Genomic DNA, 17500 nt, shown 5'->3' on the forward strand with positions numbered 1-17500 from the left:
CGGCTTCCAGCTAGGACGTTGAGAAACACTTGTATCTATCCAAGCCTTTTGGTCTGTGTGGGGTACCCTCTTCTCGGCCTTGTAGGATCGTCGATTAAATTCGGCTTCACCTACTTGGTGCTATTGGGTTTGAGGCTTAGCCCCCACACAGAACGAGTTTGTGATCTTCCCCCCCTTGTTCACTCTGCGTTACTACCTCCGGGCAGTAGACGCTCAATAGCCTTTTCAAAGGCTAAGCAAGCGAGAGTGAAGCCGCCGAGGAAGAAGGAGAAGGAACCCGACCAAGATCTCTGGGAAGCCCTCCTGAGAACTCCTCTGCGCCAAGATGGGGAAGAAACAGACCGTGAAGAAGCCACAGAACGCCGCTCCCGCCAAGACCCCGGGAGAAGCCCCCTCCGCCTCCACCTCCACCCCAGACCGTTCCGGCCCTGCAGACGGTCTCCCTCCCTTGGAGCCCTGGATGAAGCAGACAGTCGTGCTGCGGCTGAAAGAGGTGGAAGGCAGAATCCCGGAGATGACCCCGGAAGTCTTTGGCAAGAAAATGATCCTTGAACAAGGATTCAGCAAGGCAGAGACCCTGTCGGTGCAGTCCTTTGTGAAAGGTTTGTTCCTTGTCACATTTGTCTCCCTACAGGTGTGCAGAAGGTACTGGGAGGCAGTGAAGACCGCTGGACCCGACTCCCTCTTCCGAAAGTTCACTGCGAACTCTCCCATTCAAAGGGACGAAAGAAGGATCACGGTGTCCATGAGGAACCCTCACGTCCCCGGCAGAGACATCGCCACCTACCTCCAAAGGTTTTGTGTCGTGTTGAAGGACCCAGTCCGGATACTAGACACCAACGGCTTCTGGACTGGTAAGTGGGCTGTGTTTTGCAGGCTACTAAGAGATCGTCCCGCTGGAGATCTCCAACACCTGCAACAGTGCTTCTCCCTGGGATCGTCATCAGGACTCCTACACTACCCAGACCTACCCCAGTCATGCCGCAGGTGCGGCCAGCCGGGGCACGAGGGTAAGGAATGCAGTGTGCTTTCTTGTAGGTTCTGTAGGTCTGCAGGTCACGAGACCAAGGATTGCCCAAGGTCCAGAACCTGCAACCTCTGTGGACAGTCAGAGCACGTCTACAGAGACTGCCCAGAAAGAAGCAGGACGTACGCCGGGGCCCTGAGCAAGGGCCCGGCCACCAAACCAGCGCCACAGAAGCCCCCAAAGGACCCGGGTAAGAGGAACCCCCCCCAGGCCCCAGGTGCCCCTGCCCCTGGTCCCCCTGCCCCTGGTCCCCCTGCCCCAGGTCCCCCTGCCCCGGGTCCCCCTGCCCCAGGCCCCCCTGCCCCAGGTCCCCCTGCCCCTGCCCCTGGCCCCCCCGCCCCTACCCCTGGCCCCCCTCGCCCCTGGGCCCCCTGCCCCTGGGCCCCCTGCCCCTGGGTCCCCTGCCCCTGGGCCCCCTGCCCCTGGTCCCCCTGCCCCTGGGCCCCCTGCCCCTGGGCCCCCTGCCCCGGGCCCAGTTCCACCCCCCCCTGACCTGTCCTCACAGGAGGACTTCCCGCCCCTTCCCCCTGTCACCCCTGTCAGCAACTCTGCGACGGGATACAGGAAGCGGAAGAAGGAGCAGGCTAGCCCAGCGGCGGAGGACCCCTCCTCTGCCACCAAGCGGCCTGCCGTCCTCCAGAATGTCGCAGGTCCCGACCCCGTGGGGGAAGACCTCGACACGCTAGAGGAAGAAGAGGTGGAAGAAGAGATGGCTCTGACCCAGTTGGACCCAGATCTCTCCACCGACTTCGATGAGGTCCTCAACGAGGTCCTCAATCAGATTGGTCTGGGCCAGGACACCTGTCAGGCTGCAGAAGTCACAGAGGTCGCCCCCCCTCCCCAGGGGAGGTAAGCACAGCCCCTGCCGACTAACCCCTTCATCTCTTTCCCATGATGGCTGAGATATCTATCTTTTCCATTAATGTGAGGAGCATCAAGGATGTGTCTAGGAGGCAGACTGTGCTGACCTTTCTTTCCACTCAGCAGAGTGATGTGTACATGCTTCAGGAGTGTGCACTTCCCCCTCTGAGGAGGTACACTCATTTGTCCTCCCAGTGGACCCACGGTCCCTCCTACTGGTCTGGGGGTGGCGATTGCAAGTCCGCAGGGGTCGCGGTTCTTATCAGGGGAGGACGTTTCACTGTTGACTCCGTCCATGAGCTCGTCTGTGGCCGCCTTCTGGTCATAGACGGTTCGTGGGCGGGGGAGCCCGTTAGGCTCATCAACGTGTACGCCCCCCCGGAGAAGAACGCGCGGCTGGAACTTTTCCAAACCCTGCGGACGCAACTCGCCACAACGAGAACAGTAGTAATCGGCGGTGATTTTAACTGTCCGATAGAGGAGGATGGGCGCAGCTCCAGCATGTACGCAAAACTCGACACCACCTCGAAGCTGCTCCGGGAGATGATTGCGGAGGCTTCCCTGCGAGACGCAGTGGGATCCGTGGGGCGCGGTTCCGTGAATTACTCATGGAGCCGCCCCGATGGATCTGTGCGCTCCAGGATTGACTTTGTGCTCACCTCCAGGGCAGTCAGGCACCGCGGGTTCTCCATGGTTCCCTGCTTTTTCTCTGACCACAGGGCCATTCACTTTCAAGGCGATCTGGGAGAGGGCTTTGCCCCGGGCCCAGGCTCCTGGAAGCTGAATTGCACCCTGCTGGACGATGAGGAACTGCTAGAGGAGCTCAGGGAAACCTACGGTGCCTGGCGAGAGGAGAAGTCTTTCTTTCCTAAGGTAAGCGACTGGTGGGAGTTCGTGAAAGTCAAGCTGCGCAGCTTCTTTCAGGCCAGGGGACGCCAGCAAGTGTGTGCCAGGAGGAAGGAACTCAGGAGGCTGCAGCGTCAGCTGCAGTCCCTGCAGGACCTTCATCACTGTGGCTGGGACGTGAGGCAAGACCTGGAGGACACCAAGAAGTGCTTGAAAAAGCACTTTGAGGAAGAATCCAGGCACATTGTCTTCCGTGCCAAGGTGGAGCATCTCGAGAAAGGTGAGAAGTGCAACTCTTTCTTTTTCAGGAAACTCCACTCAGGACACACACCCCTGTCTGAGCTGCGTGACAAGACCGGAACACTCCAGAAGGGGAAGGAGGCCGTGATGGAAGTGGTCAGCGACTACTACACCGACCTCTACTCCCCCAAAGAAACAAACTCGGAAGCGGCCGACAGGTTCTTCTCAGGTATCTCTAACGCTATTGATCCTGCAGGTTTGTCGGCCACCAACGCCCCCTTGACGTTGGAGGAACTGCACTCTGCCGCTAAATCCTTTAGGCAAGGCAGGACCCCGGGCTGCGACGGTCTCCCAGCGGAGCTCTATGTAGCGCTGTGGGATCTCGTGGGCCCGGACCTGCTCGAGCTTTACGAGGAGATGGTGGTGGAGGGCAAGATGCCTCCTTCGTTGAGGGAGGGGATGATCACGATCCTGTACAAGCGTAAGGGGGAGAGATGTGACTTGAAAAATTGGCGTCCCATCTCTCTTCTGAACGTGGACTACAAGATCCTCGCCAAGGTCATGGCGAACAGACTGAAGGCTGTCATCGGACAGATCATCAACCCGGATCAGACTTGTGGCATTCCTGGCCGCAGGATTGCGGACAGCCTAGCGCTTGTCCGGGACACGGTCCAATACATCAAGGACCGCCGTGTGCACGCGGCCCTGGTCAGTCTCGATCAGAAGGCCTTTGACCGTGTCTCCCATGGGTTTATGTGCAGAGCCCTGCGCAGGTTTGGTCTCGGGGAAATGTTTTGTTCATATGTTGACATCATGTATAATGACATCTGTAGTTCCGTGCAGGTGAACGGCTGGAAGACTGACCCCTTCCCGGTTCTCTCCGGGGTCAGACAAGGCTGTCCTCTCTCACCTCTGCTTTTTGTTTGCTGTATAGAGCTCTTCGCCGAATGCATCAGACGGAATCCAGAGATCGGGGGAATCACCGCACCGGGACCAGACAGACGGGAAGTGAAGTGCTCGCTCTACATGGACGACGTGACGGTGTTCTGTGCCAATCAGCGCTCCATCGAGCTGCTCGTCCAGACCTGCGAGGACTTCGGCCAAGCTTCGGGGGCAAAGGTCAACTGCGGGAAGTCGGAAGTCATGCTCTTCGGGAAGTGGTTCCTGCCTTCTTCTGCATCCATGCCCTTTGGCATCAAGACAGACTTCATGAAGATTTTGGGAGTTTGGTTTGGTGCCGAGGGCGCAGCCCTGAAGTCTTGGGAGGAGAGACTGGCCAAGATGCGCCAAAAGTTTGGACTCTGGAGCCTCAGAGACCTCACCATCGAAGGGAAGACACTGGTACTCCGCAGCGAGATTCTCCCTGTGTTGCAGTACCTCGCCCAGGCCTGGCCCCCCCGGGTCAACACCTGCAAGGCCATCACCAGGGCGGTGTTTCACTTCATCTGGGGCTCCAAGATGGACAGAGTGAAGCGGGCAGTCATGTTCAAGGAACCCCTCAAGGGCGGTAAGGGCGTGCCCGACATCGCCACCCAGCTGAGGGTGTTCTTTGCTTGCAACTGCGTCCGCAGAACTTTGCCAAGACGGACTACGGACTCTGGCAGGAACGCAATGTCTCGCTTCTTCCTGTTGCCTCTCTGGAGGTCCCTGGGGTGGGACACTTGGGATAGTTCCATCCCCTACAACTGGGACACTCCTTGGTTCTACTTGGATACCTTCAAGTTCATCAGGGAGCAAGGGCTGCAGGGAGTCAAGCCGGACTTGTGGAAGCCAAAGACGATCTACAAGCTCATCCGAGCCAGCGACATTTTGGAGTCGGTTCCAGGCCTGCCTTCAGACACCTGCAAGGTGGTCTGGAGGAATGTTTCTTCCAACATCCTCACCAACAGGCACAAAGACCTGGCATGGATGGCTATCCAGGGGGGACTGCCTCTCAGGACATTTATGCATGCCAGGAACCTGAGCAGATACAGACACTGCCCCTTCTGCATCATCCATGAGGAAACGTCTTACCACGTTTTCTGGGAGTGCTCATTTGCTCAGGCCCTGTTGGGAGCCCTGGAACCTGAACTCAAGGACTTTGTGCCACAGACAGCCATCACTCACTTTGGGGTGTTGAATGGACTATTCTGTGGAACTTTTTCTTTGGAGGACATTGACGGCGCCTGGCGGGTGCTGTGCTGTTTTAAGGACGCTTTATGGTGCGCCAGAAAGCGCCTCATCCACCAGCGGGAGAGGATGTCCATTGAGGACTGCCGCAGACTGATCCTCAGTCTGCTCAGAGACTATTCCTTGTTGGACTTTAAGGAGGAAGAGGACGTCTGAAGATTTCCCCCTTCCCCCTACTCCCCCTTGCGTGTCTTTGTCCCTTCAATAAAGCTTCGGGCCTGTGTTTCCCCCTCCCCTCCCCCCCCCCCCCCCACACACCCGATGCCTATTGTTGATAGTGTTTTTCAGTTATCGCTTTCGTGCATGACATAGTGACTAGGAAATGTATATTGTATTAGGATGCTACAGTTTTTGGGGTAAGCGGCGTCATGCATGACGTGGTGATCCGGGGGATTCATCCTCTGTGCACATCACGTCAGGCATCATACCGCTGAGCGAATGTATTTATTTGCCTGAATGTATTTATCGTATGTTTGGAACTGTATTGCTATGTGGTGCGCTGCGTCGCAGTACAGGGTGAGATGTACCCCGATTACACGTAACATGTTGTTTTTGATGCTTCTGCAATAAAAGTACCTGTCCTGAAGGTCAAAGAAAAGCCGGAGATGTGTAGAAAAGAAGGTTGCCAAAGAACACTGCCGCTCGGCTCCTGAAATAAGGATACGTCATGCCAGCAGATCCCTGCGGCAGCATGAAGCTTTTCAGGCCTTACCGTCAAAGGGTAAATGGCTGAGCGGCTCCACTTCTTTCCAGATGAGAGCGGCAATAAATATGGAACGCTTCACGAATTTGCGTGTCATCCTTGCGCAGGGGCCATGCTAATCTTCTCTGTATCGTTCCAATTTTAGTATATGTGCTGCCGAAGCGAGCACAGAGCTGGAGCGGCGGCCGAAGCAGTTATATACCGCGCGCCCTTTTCCTACCGGCATCTTAGGGAGAGTGGCGCATGAGCTTCCAATCTGCTTTCGGAGCACAGAGTCTTTGGAAAGCTTCAGGACAAACGAGACGGAGCCAAACAAGACTTTGACCGAAAATGGAGCTTGCTGTTCGGAAAGCTCAGGATTTTCCATCAGCTGCTTTGCCATTAGCACCGAAGGCGAATAAATTATGCTGATCAGTCAGCAGAGGCAGACTTCCCGTTGTCTGGCCAGAGAGGGCAGAAAGTGACAGCAGCTGCGGTCGAACTGCCAAATCAGCCGAATTCAGGAGAGAAGGAAAAAAAGGCAAACACCTGTCCTGAAGGTCAAAGAAAAGCCGGAGGTGTGTAGGAAAGAAGGTTGCCAAAGAACACTGCCGCTCGGCTCCTGAAATAAGGATACGTCATGCCAGCAGATCCCTGCGGCAGCATGAAGCTTTTCAGGCCTTACCGTCAAAGGGTAAATGGCTGAGCGGCTCCACTTCTTTCCAGATGAGAGCGGCAATAAATATGGAACGCTTCACGAATTTGCGTGTCATCCTTGCGCAGGGGCCATGCTAATCTTCTCTGTATCGTTCCAATTTTAGTATATGTGCTGCCGAAGCGAGCACAGAGCTGGAGCGGCGGCCGAAGCAGTTATATACCGCGCGCCCTTTTCCTACCGGCATCTTAGGGAGAGTGGCGAATGAGCTTCCAATCTGCTTTCGGAGCACAGAGTCTTTGGAAAGCTTCAGGACAAACGAGACGGAGCCAAACAAGACTTTGACCGAAAATGGAGCTTGCTGCTCGGAAAGCTCAGGATTTTCCATCAGCTGCTTTGCCATTAGCACCGAAGGCGAATAAATTATGCTGATCAGTCAGCAGAGGCAGACTTCCCCTTGTTTGGCCAGAGAGGGCAGAAAGTGACAGCAGCTGCGGTCGAACTGCCAAATCAGCCGAATTCAGGAGAGAAGGAAAAAAAGGCAAACACCTGTCCTGAAGGTTATCGCTTCTCGGCCTTTTGGCTAAGATCAAGTGTAGTATCGACCTTGCCTTTAGGGGTGCCCCGGCTTCCAGCTAGGACGTTGAGAAACACTTGCATCTATCCAAGCCATTTGGTCTGTGTGGGGTACCCTCTTCTCGGCCTTGTAGGATCGTCGATTAAATTCGGCTTCACCTACTTGCTGCTATTGGGTTTGAGGCTTAGCCCCCACACAGAACGAGTTTGTGATCTTCCCCCCCCCCTTGTTCACTCTGCGTTACTACCTCCGGGCAGTAGACGCTCAATAGCCTTTTCAAAGGCTAAGCAAGCGAGAGTGAAGCCGCCGAGGAAGAAGAAGGAGAAGGAACCCGACCAAGATCTCTGGGAAGCCCTCCTGAGAACTCCTCTGCGCCAAGATGGGGAAGAAACAGACCGTGAAGAAGCCACAGAACGCCACCACCGCCAAGACCCCGGGAGAAGCCCCCTCCGCCTCCACCTCCACCCCAGACCGCTCCGGCCCTGCAGACGGTCTCCCTCCCTTGGAGCCCTGGATGAAGCAGACAGTCGTGCTGCGGCTGAAAGAGGTGGACGGCAGAATCCCGGAGATGACCCCGGAATTCTTTGGCAAGAAAATGATCCTTGAACAAGGATTTAGCAAAGCAGAGACCCTGTCGGTGCAGTCATTCGTGAAAGGTTTGTTCCTTGTCACATTTGTCTCCCTACAGGTGTGCAGAAGGTACTGGGAGGCAGTGAAGACCGCTGGACCCGACTCCCTCTTCCGAAAGTTCGCTGCGAACTCTCCCATTCAAAGGGACGAAAGAAGGATCACGGTGTCTATGAGGAACCCTCACGTCCCCGGCAGAGACATAGCCACCTACCTCCAAAGGTTTTGTGTCGTGTTGAAGGACCCAGTCCGGATACTAGACACCAACGGCTTCTGGACTGGTAAGTGGGCTGTGTTTTGCAGGCTACTAAGAGATCGTCCCGCTGGAGATCTCCAACACCTGCAACAATGCTTCTCCCTGGGATCGTCATCAGGACTCCTACACTACCCAGACCTACCCCAGTCATGCCGCAAGTGCGGCCAGCCGGGGCACGAGGGTAAGGAATGCAGTGTGCTTTCTTGTAGGTTCTGTAGGTCTGCAGGTCACGAGACCAAGGATTGCCCAAGGTCCAGAACCTGCAACCTCTGTGGACGGTCCGAGCACGTCTACAGAGACTGCCCAGAAAGAAGCAGGACGTACGCCGGGGCCCTGAGCAAGGGCCCGGCCACCAAACCAGCGCCACAAAAGCCTCCAAAGGACCCGGGTAAGAGGAACCCCCCCCAGGCCCCAGGTACCCCTGCCCCTGGTCCCCCTGCCCCTGGTCCCCCTGCCCCTGCCCCTGGCCCCCACGCCCCCGGCCCCCCTGCCCCTGCCCCTGGTCCCCCTGCCCCTGGTCCCCCTGCCCCTGGTCCCCCTGCCCCTGGCCCCCCTGCCCCTGGTCCCCCTGCCCCTGGCCCCCCTGCCCCTGCCCCTGGTCCCTCTGTCCCGGCCCCCGGCCCCTCGGCCCCTGGTCCCCCTGCCCCTACCCCCCCTTGCCCCCCTGCCCCTGCCCCGGTCCCACCCCCCCCGGACCTGTCCTCCCAGGAGGACTTCCCGCCCCTTCCCCCTGTCACCCCTGTCAGCAACTCTGCGGCGGGGTACAGGAAGCGGAAGAAGGAGCAGGCCAGCCCAGCGGCGGAGGACACCTCCTCTGCCACCAAGCGGCCTGCCGTCCTCCAGAATGCCGCAGGCCCCGACCCCGTGGGGGAGGACCTCGACACGCTGGAGGAAGAAGAGGTGGAGGAAGAGATGGCTCTGACCCAGTCGGAGCCAGATCTCTCCACCGACTTCAATGAGGTCCTCAACGAGGTCCTTAATCAGATTGGTCTGGGCCAGGACACCTGTCAGGCTGCAGAGGTCACAGAGGTCGCCCCCCCTCCCCAGGGGAGGTAAGCACAGCCCCTGCCGACTAACCCCTTCATCTCTTTCCCATGATGGCTGAGATATCTATCTTTTCCATTAATGTGAGGAGCATAAAGGACGTGTCTAGGAGGCAGACTGTGCTGACCTTTCTTTCCACACAGCAGAGTGATGTGTACATGCTTCAGGAGTGCGCACTTCCCCCTCTGAGGAGGTACACTCATTTGTCCTCCCAGTGGACCCATGGTCCCTCCTACTGGTCTGGGGGTGGCGATTGCAAGTCCGCAGGGGTTGCGGTTCTTATCAGGGGAAGACGTTTCACTGTTGACTCCGTCCATGAGCTCGTCTGTGGCCGCCTTCTGGTCATAGATGGTTCGTGGGCGGGGGAGCCCGTTAGGCTCATCAACGTGTACGCTCCCCCGGAGAAGAACGCGCGGCTGGAACTTTTCCAAACCCTGCGGACGCAACTCGCCACAACGAGAACAGTAGTAATCGGCGGTGATTTTAACTGTCCGATAGAGGAGGATGGGCGCAGCTCCAGCATGTACGCAAAACTCGACGCCACCTCGAAGCTGCTCCGGGAGATGATTGCAGAGGCCTCCCTGCGAGACGCAGTGGGATCCGTGGGGCGCGGTTCCGTGAACTACTCATGGAGCCGCCCCGATGGATCTGTGCGCTCCAGGATTGACTTTGTGCTCACCTCCAGGGCAGTCAGGCACCGCGGGTTCTCCATGGTTCCCTGCTTTTTCTCTGACCACAGGGCCATTCACTTTCAAGGTGATCTGGGAGAGGGCTTTGCCCCGGGCCCAGGCTCCTGGAAGCTGAATTGCACCCTGCTGGGCGATGAGGAACTGCTAGCGGAGCTCAGGGAAATCTACGGTGCCTGGCGAGAGGAGAAGTCTTTCTTTCCTAAGGTCAGCGACTGGTGGGAGTTCGTGAAAGTCAAGCTGCGCAGCTTCTTTCAGGCCAGGGGACGCCAGCAAGTGTGTGCCAGGAGGAAGGAACTCAGGAGGCTGCAGCGTCAGCTGCAGTCCCTGCAGGACCTTCATCACTGTGGCTGGGACGTGAGGCAAGACCTGGAGGACACCAAGAAGTGCTTGAAAAAGCACTTTGAGGAAGAATCCAGGCACATTGTCTTCCGTGCCAAGGTGGAGCATCTCGAGAAAGGTGAGAAGTGTAACTCTTTCTTTTTCAGGAAACTCCACTCAGGACACACACCCCTGTCGGAGCTGCGTGACAAGACTGGAACACTCCAGAAGGGGAAGGAGGCCGTGATGGAAGTGGTCAGCGACTACTACTCCGACCTCTACTCCCCCAAAGAAACAAAATCGGAAGCGGCCGACAGGTTCTTGTCAGGTATCTCTAACACTATTGATCCTGCAGGTTTGTCGGCCACCAACGCCCCCTTGACGTTGGAGGAGCTGCACTCTGCCGCTAAATCCTTTAGGCAAGGCAGGACCCCGGGCTGCGACGGTCTCCCAGCGGAGCTCTATGTAGCGCTGTGGGATCTCGTGGGCCCGGACCTGCTCGAGCTGTACGAGGAGATGGTGGTGGAGGGCAAGATGCCTCCTTCGTTGAGGGAGGGGATGATCACGATCCTGTACAAGCGTAAGGGGGAGAGATGTGACTTGAAAAATTGGCGTCCCATCTCTCTTCTGAACGTGGACTACAAGATCCTCGCCAAGGTCATGGCGAACAGACTGAAGGCTGTCATCGGACAGATCATCAACCCGGATCAGACTTGTGGCATTCCTGGCCGCAGGATTGCGGACAGCCTAGCGCTTGTCCGGGACACGGTCCAATACATCAAGGACCGCCATGTGCACGCGGCCCTGGTCAGTCTTGATCAGGAGAAGGCCTTTGACCGTGTCTCCCATGGGTTTATGTGCAGAGCCCTGCGCAGGTTTGGTCTTGGGGAAATGTTTTGTTCATATGTTGACATCATGTATAATGACATCTGTAGTTCCGTGCAGGTGAACGGCTGGAAGACTGACCCCTTCCCGGTTCTCTCCGGGGTCAGACAAGGCTGTCCTCTCTCACCTCTGCTTTTTGTTTGCTGTATAGAGCTCTTCGCCGAATGCATCAGACGGAATCCAGAGATCGGGGGAATCACCGCACCGGGACCAGACAGACGGGAAGTGAAGTGCTCGCTCTACATGGACGACGTGACGGTGTTCTGTGCCAACCAGCGCTCCATCGACCTGCTCGTCCAGACCTGCGAGGACTTCGGCCAAGCTTCGGGGGCAAAGGTCAACTGCGGGAAGTCGGAAGTCATGCTCTTCGGAAAGTGGTTCCTGCCTTCTTCTGCATCCATGCCCTTTGGCATCAAGACAGACTTCATGAAGATTCTGGGAGTTTGGTTTGGTGCCGAGGGCGCAGCCCTGAAGTCTTGGGAGGAGAGACTGGCCAAGATGCGCCAAAAGTTTGGACTCTGGAGCCTCAGAGACCTCACCATCGAAGGGAAGACACTGGTACTCCGCAGCGAGATTCTCCCTGTGTTGCAGTACCTCGCCCAGGCCTGGCCCCCCCGGGTCAACACCTGCAAGGCCATCACCAGGGCGGTGTTTCACTTCATCTGGGGCTCCAAGATGGACAGAGTGAAGCGGGCAGTCATGTTCAAGGAACCCCTCAAGGGCGGTAAGGGCGTGCCCGACATCGCCACCCAGCTGAGGGTGTTCTTTGCTTGCAACTGCGTCCGCAGAACTTTGCCAAGACGGACTATGGACTCTGGCGGGAACGCAATGTCTCGCTTCTTCCTGTTGCCTCTCTGGAGGTCCCTGGGGTGGGACACTTGGGATAGTTCCATCCCCTACAACTGGGACACTCCTTGGTTCTACTTGGATACCTTCAAGTTCATCAGGGAGCAAGGGCTGCAGGGAGTCAAGCCGGACTTGTGGAAGCCAAAGACGATCTACAAGCTCATCCGAGCCAGCGACATTTTGGAGTCGGTTCCAGGCCTGCCTTCAGACACCTGCAAGGTGGTCTGGAGGAATGTTTCTTCCAACATCCTCACCAACAGGCACAAAGACCTGGCATGGATGGCTATCCAGGGGGGACTGCCTCTCAGGACATTTATGCATGCCAGGAACCTGAGCAGATACAGACACTGCCCCTTCTGCATCATCCATGAGGAAACGTCTTACCACGTTTTCTGGGAGTGCTCATCTGCTCAGGCCCTGTTGGGGGCCCTGGAACCTGAACTCAAGGACTTTGTACCACAGACAGCCATCACTCACTTTGGGGTGTTGAATGGACTGTTCTGTGGAACTTTTTCTTTGGAGGACATTGACGGCGCCTGGCGGGTGCTGTGCTGTTTTAAGGACGCTTTATGGTGCGCCAGAAAGCGCCTCATCCACCAGCGGGAGAGGATGTCCATTGAGGACTGCCGCAGACTGATCCTCAGTCTGCTCAGAGACTATTCCTTGTTGGACTTTAAGGAGGAAGAGGACGTCTGAAGATTTCCCCCTTCCCCCTACTCCCCCTTGCGTGTCTTTGTCCCTTCAATAAAGCTTCGGGCCTGTGTTTCCCCCCTTCCCTCCCCTCCCCCCCCCCCCCCCACACCCGATGCCTATTGTTGATAGTGTTTTTCAGTTACCGTTTTCGTGCATGACATAGTGACTAGGAAATGTATATTGTATTAGGATGCTACAGTTTTTGGGGTAAGCGGCGTCATGCATGACGTGGTGATCCGGGGGATTCATCTTCTGTGCACATCACGTCAGGCATCATACCGCTGAGCGAGTGTATTTATTTGCCTGAATGTATTTATCGTATGTTTGGAACTGTATTGCTATGTGGTGCGCTGCGTCGCAGTACAGGGTGAGATGTACCCCGATTACACGTAACATGTTGTTTTTGATGCTTCTGCAATAAAAGTATCTTTTCAATCAAAAACCTGTCCTGAAGGTCAAAGAAAAGCCGGAGATGTGTAGAAAAGAAGGTTGCCAAAGAACACTGCCGCTCGGCTCCTGAAATAAGGATACGTCATGCCAGCAGATCCCTGCGGCAGCATGAAGCTTTTCAGGCCTTACCGTCAAAGGGTAAATGGCTGAGCGGCTCCACTTCTTTCCAGATGAGAGCGGCAATAAATATGGAATGCTTCACGAATTTGCGTGTCATCCTTGCGCAGGGGCCATGCTAATCTTCTCTGTATCGTTCCAATTTTAGTATATGTGCTGCCGAAGCGAGCACAGAGCTGGAGCGGCGGCCGAAGCAGTTATATACCGCGTGCCCTTTTCCTACCGGCATTTTAGGGAGAGTGGCGCATGAGCTTCCAATCTGCTTTCGGAGCACAGAGTCTTTGGAAAGCTTCAGGACAAACGAGACGGAGCCAAACAAGACTTTGACCGAAAATGGAGCTTGCTGCTCGGAAAGCTCAGGATTTTCCATCAGCTGCTTTGCCATTAGCACCGAAGGCGAATAAATTATGCTGATCAGTCAGCAGAGGCAGACTTCCCCTTGTTTGGCCAGAGAGGGCAGAAAGTGACAGCAGCTGCGGTCGAACTGCCAAATCAGCCGAATTCAGGAGAGAAGGAAAAAAAGGCAAACACCTGTCCTGAAGGTTATCGCTTCTCGGCCTTTTGGCTAAGATCAAGTGTAGTATCGACCTTGCCTTTAGGGGTGTCCCGGCTTCCAGCTAGGACGTTGAGAAACACTTGTATCTATCCAAGCCTTTTGGTCTGTGTGGGGTACCCTCTTCTCGGCCTTGTAGGATCGTCGATTAAATTCGGCTTCACCTACTTGGTGCTATTGGGTTTGAGGCTTAGCCCCCACACAGAACGAGTTTGTGATCTTCCCCCCCTTGTTCACTCTGCGTTACTACCTCCGGGCAGTAGACGCTCAATAGCCTTTTCAAAGGCTAAGCAAGCGAGAGTGAAGCCGCCGAGGAAGAAGGAGAAGGAACCCGACCAAGATCTCTGGGAAGCCCTCCTGAGAACTCCTCTGCGCCAAGATGGGGAAGAAACAGACCGTGAAGAAGCCACAGAACGCCGCTCCCGCCAAGACCCCGGGAGAAGCCCCCTCCGCCTCCACCTCCACCCCAGACCGTTCCGGCCCTGCAGACGGTCTCCCTCCCTTGGAGCCCTGGATGAAGCAGACAGTCGTGCTGCGGCTGAAAGAGGTGGAAGGCAGAATCCCGGAGATGACCCCGGAAGTCTTTGGCAAGAAAATGATCCTTGAACAAGGATTCAGCAAGGCAGAGACCCTGTCGGTGCAGTCCTTTGTGAAAGGTTTGTTCCTTGTCACATTTGTCTCCCTACAGGTGTGCAGAAGGTACTGGGAGGCAGTGAAGACCGCTGGACCCGACTCCCTCTTCCGAAAGTTCACTGCGAACTCTCCCATTCAAAGGGACGAAAGAAGGATCACGGTGTCCATGAGGAACCCTCACGTCCCCGGCAGAGACATCGCCACCTACCTACAAAGGTTTTGTGTCGTGTTGAAGGACCCAGTCCGGATACTAGACACCAACGGCTTCTGGACTGGTAAGTGGGCTGTGTTTTGCAGGCTACTAAGAGATCGTCCCGCTGGAGATCTCCAACACCTGCAACAGTGCTTCTCCCTGGGATCGTCATCAGGACTCCTACACTACCCAGACCTACCCCAGTCATGCCGCAGGTGCGGCCAGCCGGGGCACGAGGGTAAGGAATGCAGTGTGCTTTCTTGTAGGTTCTGTAGGTCTGCAGGTCACGAGACCAAGGATTGCCCAAGGTCCAGAACCTGCAACCTCTGTGGACGGTCCGAGCACGTCTACAGAGACTGCCCAGAAAGAAGCAGGACGTACGCCGGGGCCCTGAGCAAGGGCCCGGCCACCAAACCAGCGCCACAAAAGCCTCCAAAGGACCCGGGTAAGAGGAACCCCCCCCAGACCCCAGGTACCCCTGCCCCTGGTCCCCCTGCCCCTGGTCCCCCTGCCCCTGGTCCCCCTGCCCCTGCCCCTGGCCCCCCCGCCCCTGGCCCCCCTGCCCCTGCCCCTGGCCCCCCCCCCCCTGGTCCCCCTGCCACTGCCCCCCCTGCCCCTGGCCCCCCTGCCCCCGGCCCCCCTGCCCCTCCCCCCCCTGCAACTGCCCCTGGTCCCTCTGTCCCGGCCTCCGGCCCCTCGGCCCCTGGTCCCCCTGCCCCTACCCCCCCTTGCCCCCCTGCCCCTGCCCCGGTCCCACCCCCCCCGGACCTGTCCTCCCAGGAGGACTTCCCGCCCCTTCCCCCTGTCACCCCTGTCAGCAACTCTGCGGCGGGGTACAGGAAGCGGAAGAAGGAGCAGGCTAGCCCGGCGGCGGAGGACATCTCCTCTGCCACCAAGCGGCCTGCCGTCCTCCAGAATGCCGCAGGCCCCGACCCCGTGGGGGAGGACCTCGACACGCTGGAGGAAGAAGAGGTGGAGGAAGAGATGGCTCTGACCCAGTCGGAACCAGATCTCTCCACCGACTTCAATGAGGTCCTCAACGAGGTCCTCAATCAGATTGGTCTGGGCCAGGACACCTGTCAGGCTGCAGAGGTCACAGAGGTCGCCCCCCCTCCCCAGGGGAGGTAAGCACAGCCCCTGCCGACTAACCCCTTCATCTCTTTCCCATGATGGCTGAGATATCTATCTTTTCCATTAATGTGAGGAGCATAAAGGACGTGTCTAGGAGGCAGACTGTGCTGACCTTTCTTTCCACACAGCAGAGTGATGTGTACATGCTTCAGGAGTGCGCACTTCCCCCTCTGAGGAGGTACACTCATTTGTCCTCCCAGTGGACCCATGGTCCCTCCTACTGGTCTGGGGGTGGCGATTGCAAGTCTGCAGGGGTTGCGGTTCTCATCCGGGGAGGACGTTTCACTGTTGACTCCGTCCATGAGCTCGTCTGTGGCCGCCTTCTGGTCATAGATGGTTCGTGGGCGGGGGAGCCCGTTAGGCTCATCAACGTGTACGCCCCCCCGGAGAAGAACGCGCGGCTGGAACTTTTCCAAACCCTGCGGACGCAACTCGCCACAACGAGAGCAGTAGTAATCGGCGGTGACTTTAACTGTCCGATAGAGGAGGATGGGCGCAGCTCCAGCATATACGCAAAACTCGACGTCACCTCGAAGCTGCTCCGGGAGATGATTGCAGAGGCTTCCCTGCGAGACGCAGTGGGATCCGTGGGGCGCGGTTCCGTGAACTACTCATGGAGCCGCCCCGATGGATCCGTGCGCTCCAGGATTGACTTTGTGCTCACCTCCAGGGCAGTCAGGCACCGCGGGTTCTCCATGGTTCCCTGCTTTTTCTCTGACCACAGGGCCATTCACTTTCAAGGTGATCTGGGAGAGGGCTTTGCCCCGGGCCCAGGCTCCTGGAAGCTGAATTGCACCCTGCTGGGCGATGAGGAACTGCTAGCGGAGCTCAGGGAAATCTACGGTGCCTGGCGAGAGGAGAAGGCTTTCTTTCCTAAGGTCAGCGACTGGTGGGAGTTCGTGAAAGTCAAGCTGCGCAGCTTCTTTCAGGCCAGGGGACGCCAGCAAGTGTGTGCCAGGAGGAAGGAACTCAGGAGGCTGCAGCGTCAGCTGCAGTCCCTGCAGGACCTTCACCACTGTGGCTGGGACGTGAGGCAAGACCTGGAGGACACCAAGAAGTGCTTGAAAAAGCACTTTGAGGAAGAATCCAGGCACATTGTCTTCCGTGCCAAAGTGGAGCATCTCGAGAAAGGTGAGAAGTGTAACTCTTTCTTTTTCAGGAAACTCCACTCAGGACACACACCCCTGTCGGAGCTGCGTGACAAGACTGGAACACTCCAGAAGGGGAAGGAGGCCGTGATGGAAGTGGTCAGCGACTACTACTCCGACCTCTACTCTCCTAAAGAAACGAACTCGGAAGCGGCCGACAGGTTCTTGTCAGGTATCTCTAACACTATTGATCCTGCAGGTTTGTCGGCCACCAACGCCCCCTTGACGTTGGAGGAACTGCACTCTGCCGCTAAATCCTTTAGGCAAGGCAGGACCCCGGGCTGCGACGGTCTCCCAGCGGAGCTTTATGTAGCGCTGTGGGATCTCGTGGGCCCGGACCTGCTCGAGCTGTACGAGGAGATGGTGGTGGAGGGCAAGATGCCTCCTTCGTTGAGGGAGGGGATGATCACGATCCTGTACAAGCGTAAGGGGGAGAGATGTGACTTGAAAAATTGGCGTCCCATCTCTCTTCTGAACGTGGACTACAAGATCCTCGCCAAGGTCATGGCGAACAGACTGAAGGCTGTCATCGGACAGATCATCAACCCGGATCAGACTTGTGGCATTCCTGGCCGCAGGATTGCGGACAGCCTAGCGCTTGTCCGGGACACGGTCCAATACATCAAGGACCGCCGTGTGCACGCGGCCCTGGTCAGTCTTGATCAGGAGAAGGCCTTTGACCGTGTCTCCCATGGGTTTATGTGCAGAGCCCTGCGCAGGTTTGGTCTCGGGGAAATGTTTTGTTCATATGTTGACATCATGTATAATGACATCTGTAGTTCCGTGCAGGTGAACGGCTGGAAGACTGACCCCTTCCCGGTTCTCTCCGGGGTCAGACAAGGCTGTCCTCTCTCACCTCT

The 17500-nt window shown here is 57.0% G+C and overlaps 3 non-coding genes and 3 pseudogenes across 3 annotated transcripts; 3 read left to right on the top strand and 3 right to left on the bottom strand.

Annotated features, from left to right (window-relative positions):
* LOC149442701 (U2 spliceosomal RNA) overlaps positions 1-49 on the top strand; it is a 111-nt pseudogene extending 62 nt beyond the window's left edge.
* A 5859-nt stretch (positions 50-5908) lies between these two features.
* On the bottom strand, positions 5909-6015 carry LOC149442702 (U6 spliceosomal RNA). The gene has a single exon (XR_016306809.1). It is a non-coding gene; the product is annotated as a U6 spliceosomal RNA (small nuclear RNA).
* Positions 6016-6563: 548 nt separating this feature from the next.
* Positions 6564-6670, bottom strand: LOC149442703 (U6 spliceosomal RNA). Its single transcript, XR_016306810.1, has one exon. It is a non-coding gene; the product is annotated as a U6 spliceosomal RNA (small nuclear RNA).
* Positions 6671-7043: 373 nt separating this feature from the next.
* LOC149442704 (U2 spliceosomal RNA) lies at positions 7044-7249 on the top strand (annotated as a pseudogene).
* A 5798-nt stretch (positions 7250-13047) lies between these two features.
* On the bottom strand, positions 13048-13154 carry LOC149442705 (U6 spliceosomal RNA). The gene has a single exon (XR_016307030.1). It is a non-coding gene; the product is annotated as a U6 spliceosomal RNA (small nuclear RNA).
* A 373-nt stretch (positions 13155-13527) lies between these two features.
* LOC149442706 (U2 spliceosomal RNA) lies at positions 13528-13638 on the top strand (annotated as a pseudogene).
* The last annotated feature ends 3862 nt before the right edge of the window (positions 13639-17500 follow it).

The sequence above is a fragment of the Staurois parvus genome, unplaced genomic scaffold (assembly GCF_062004578.1).
Source record: "Staurois parvus isolate SC_StPar_1 unplaced genomic scaffold, SC_StPar_1.0 ptg000884l, whole genome shotgun sequence".
In the NCBI taxonomy this organism is placed as follows: Eukaryota; Metazoa; Chordata; class Amphibia; order Anura; family Ranidae; genus Staurois; species Staurois parvus.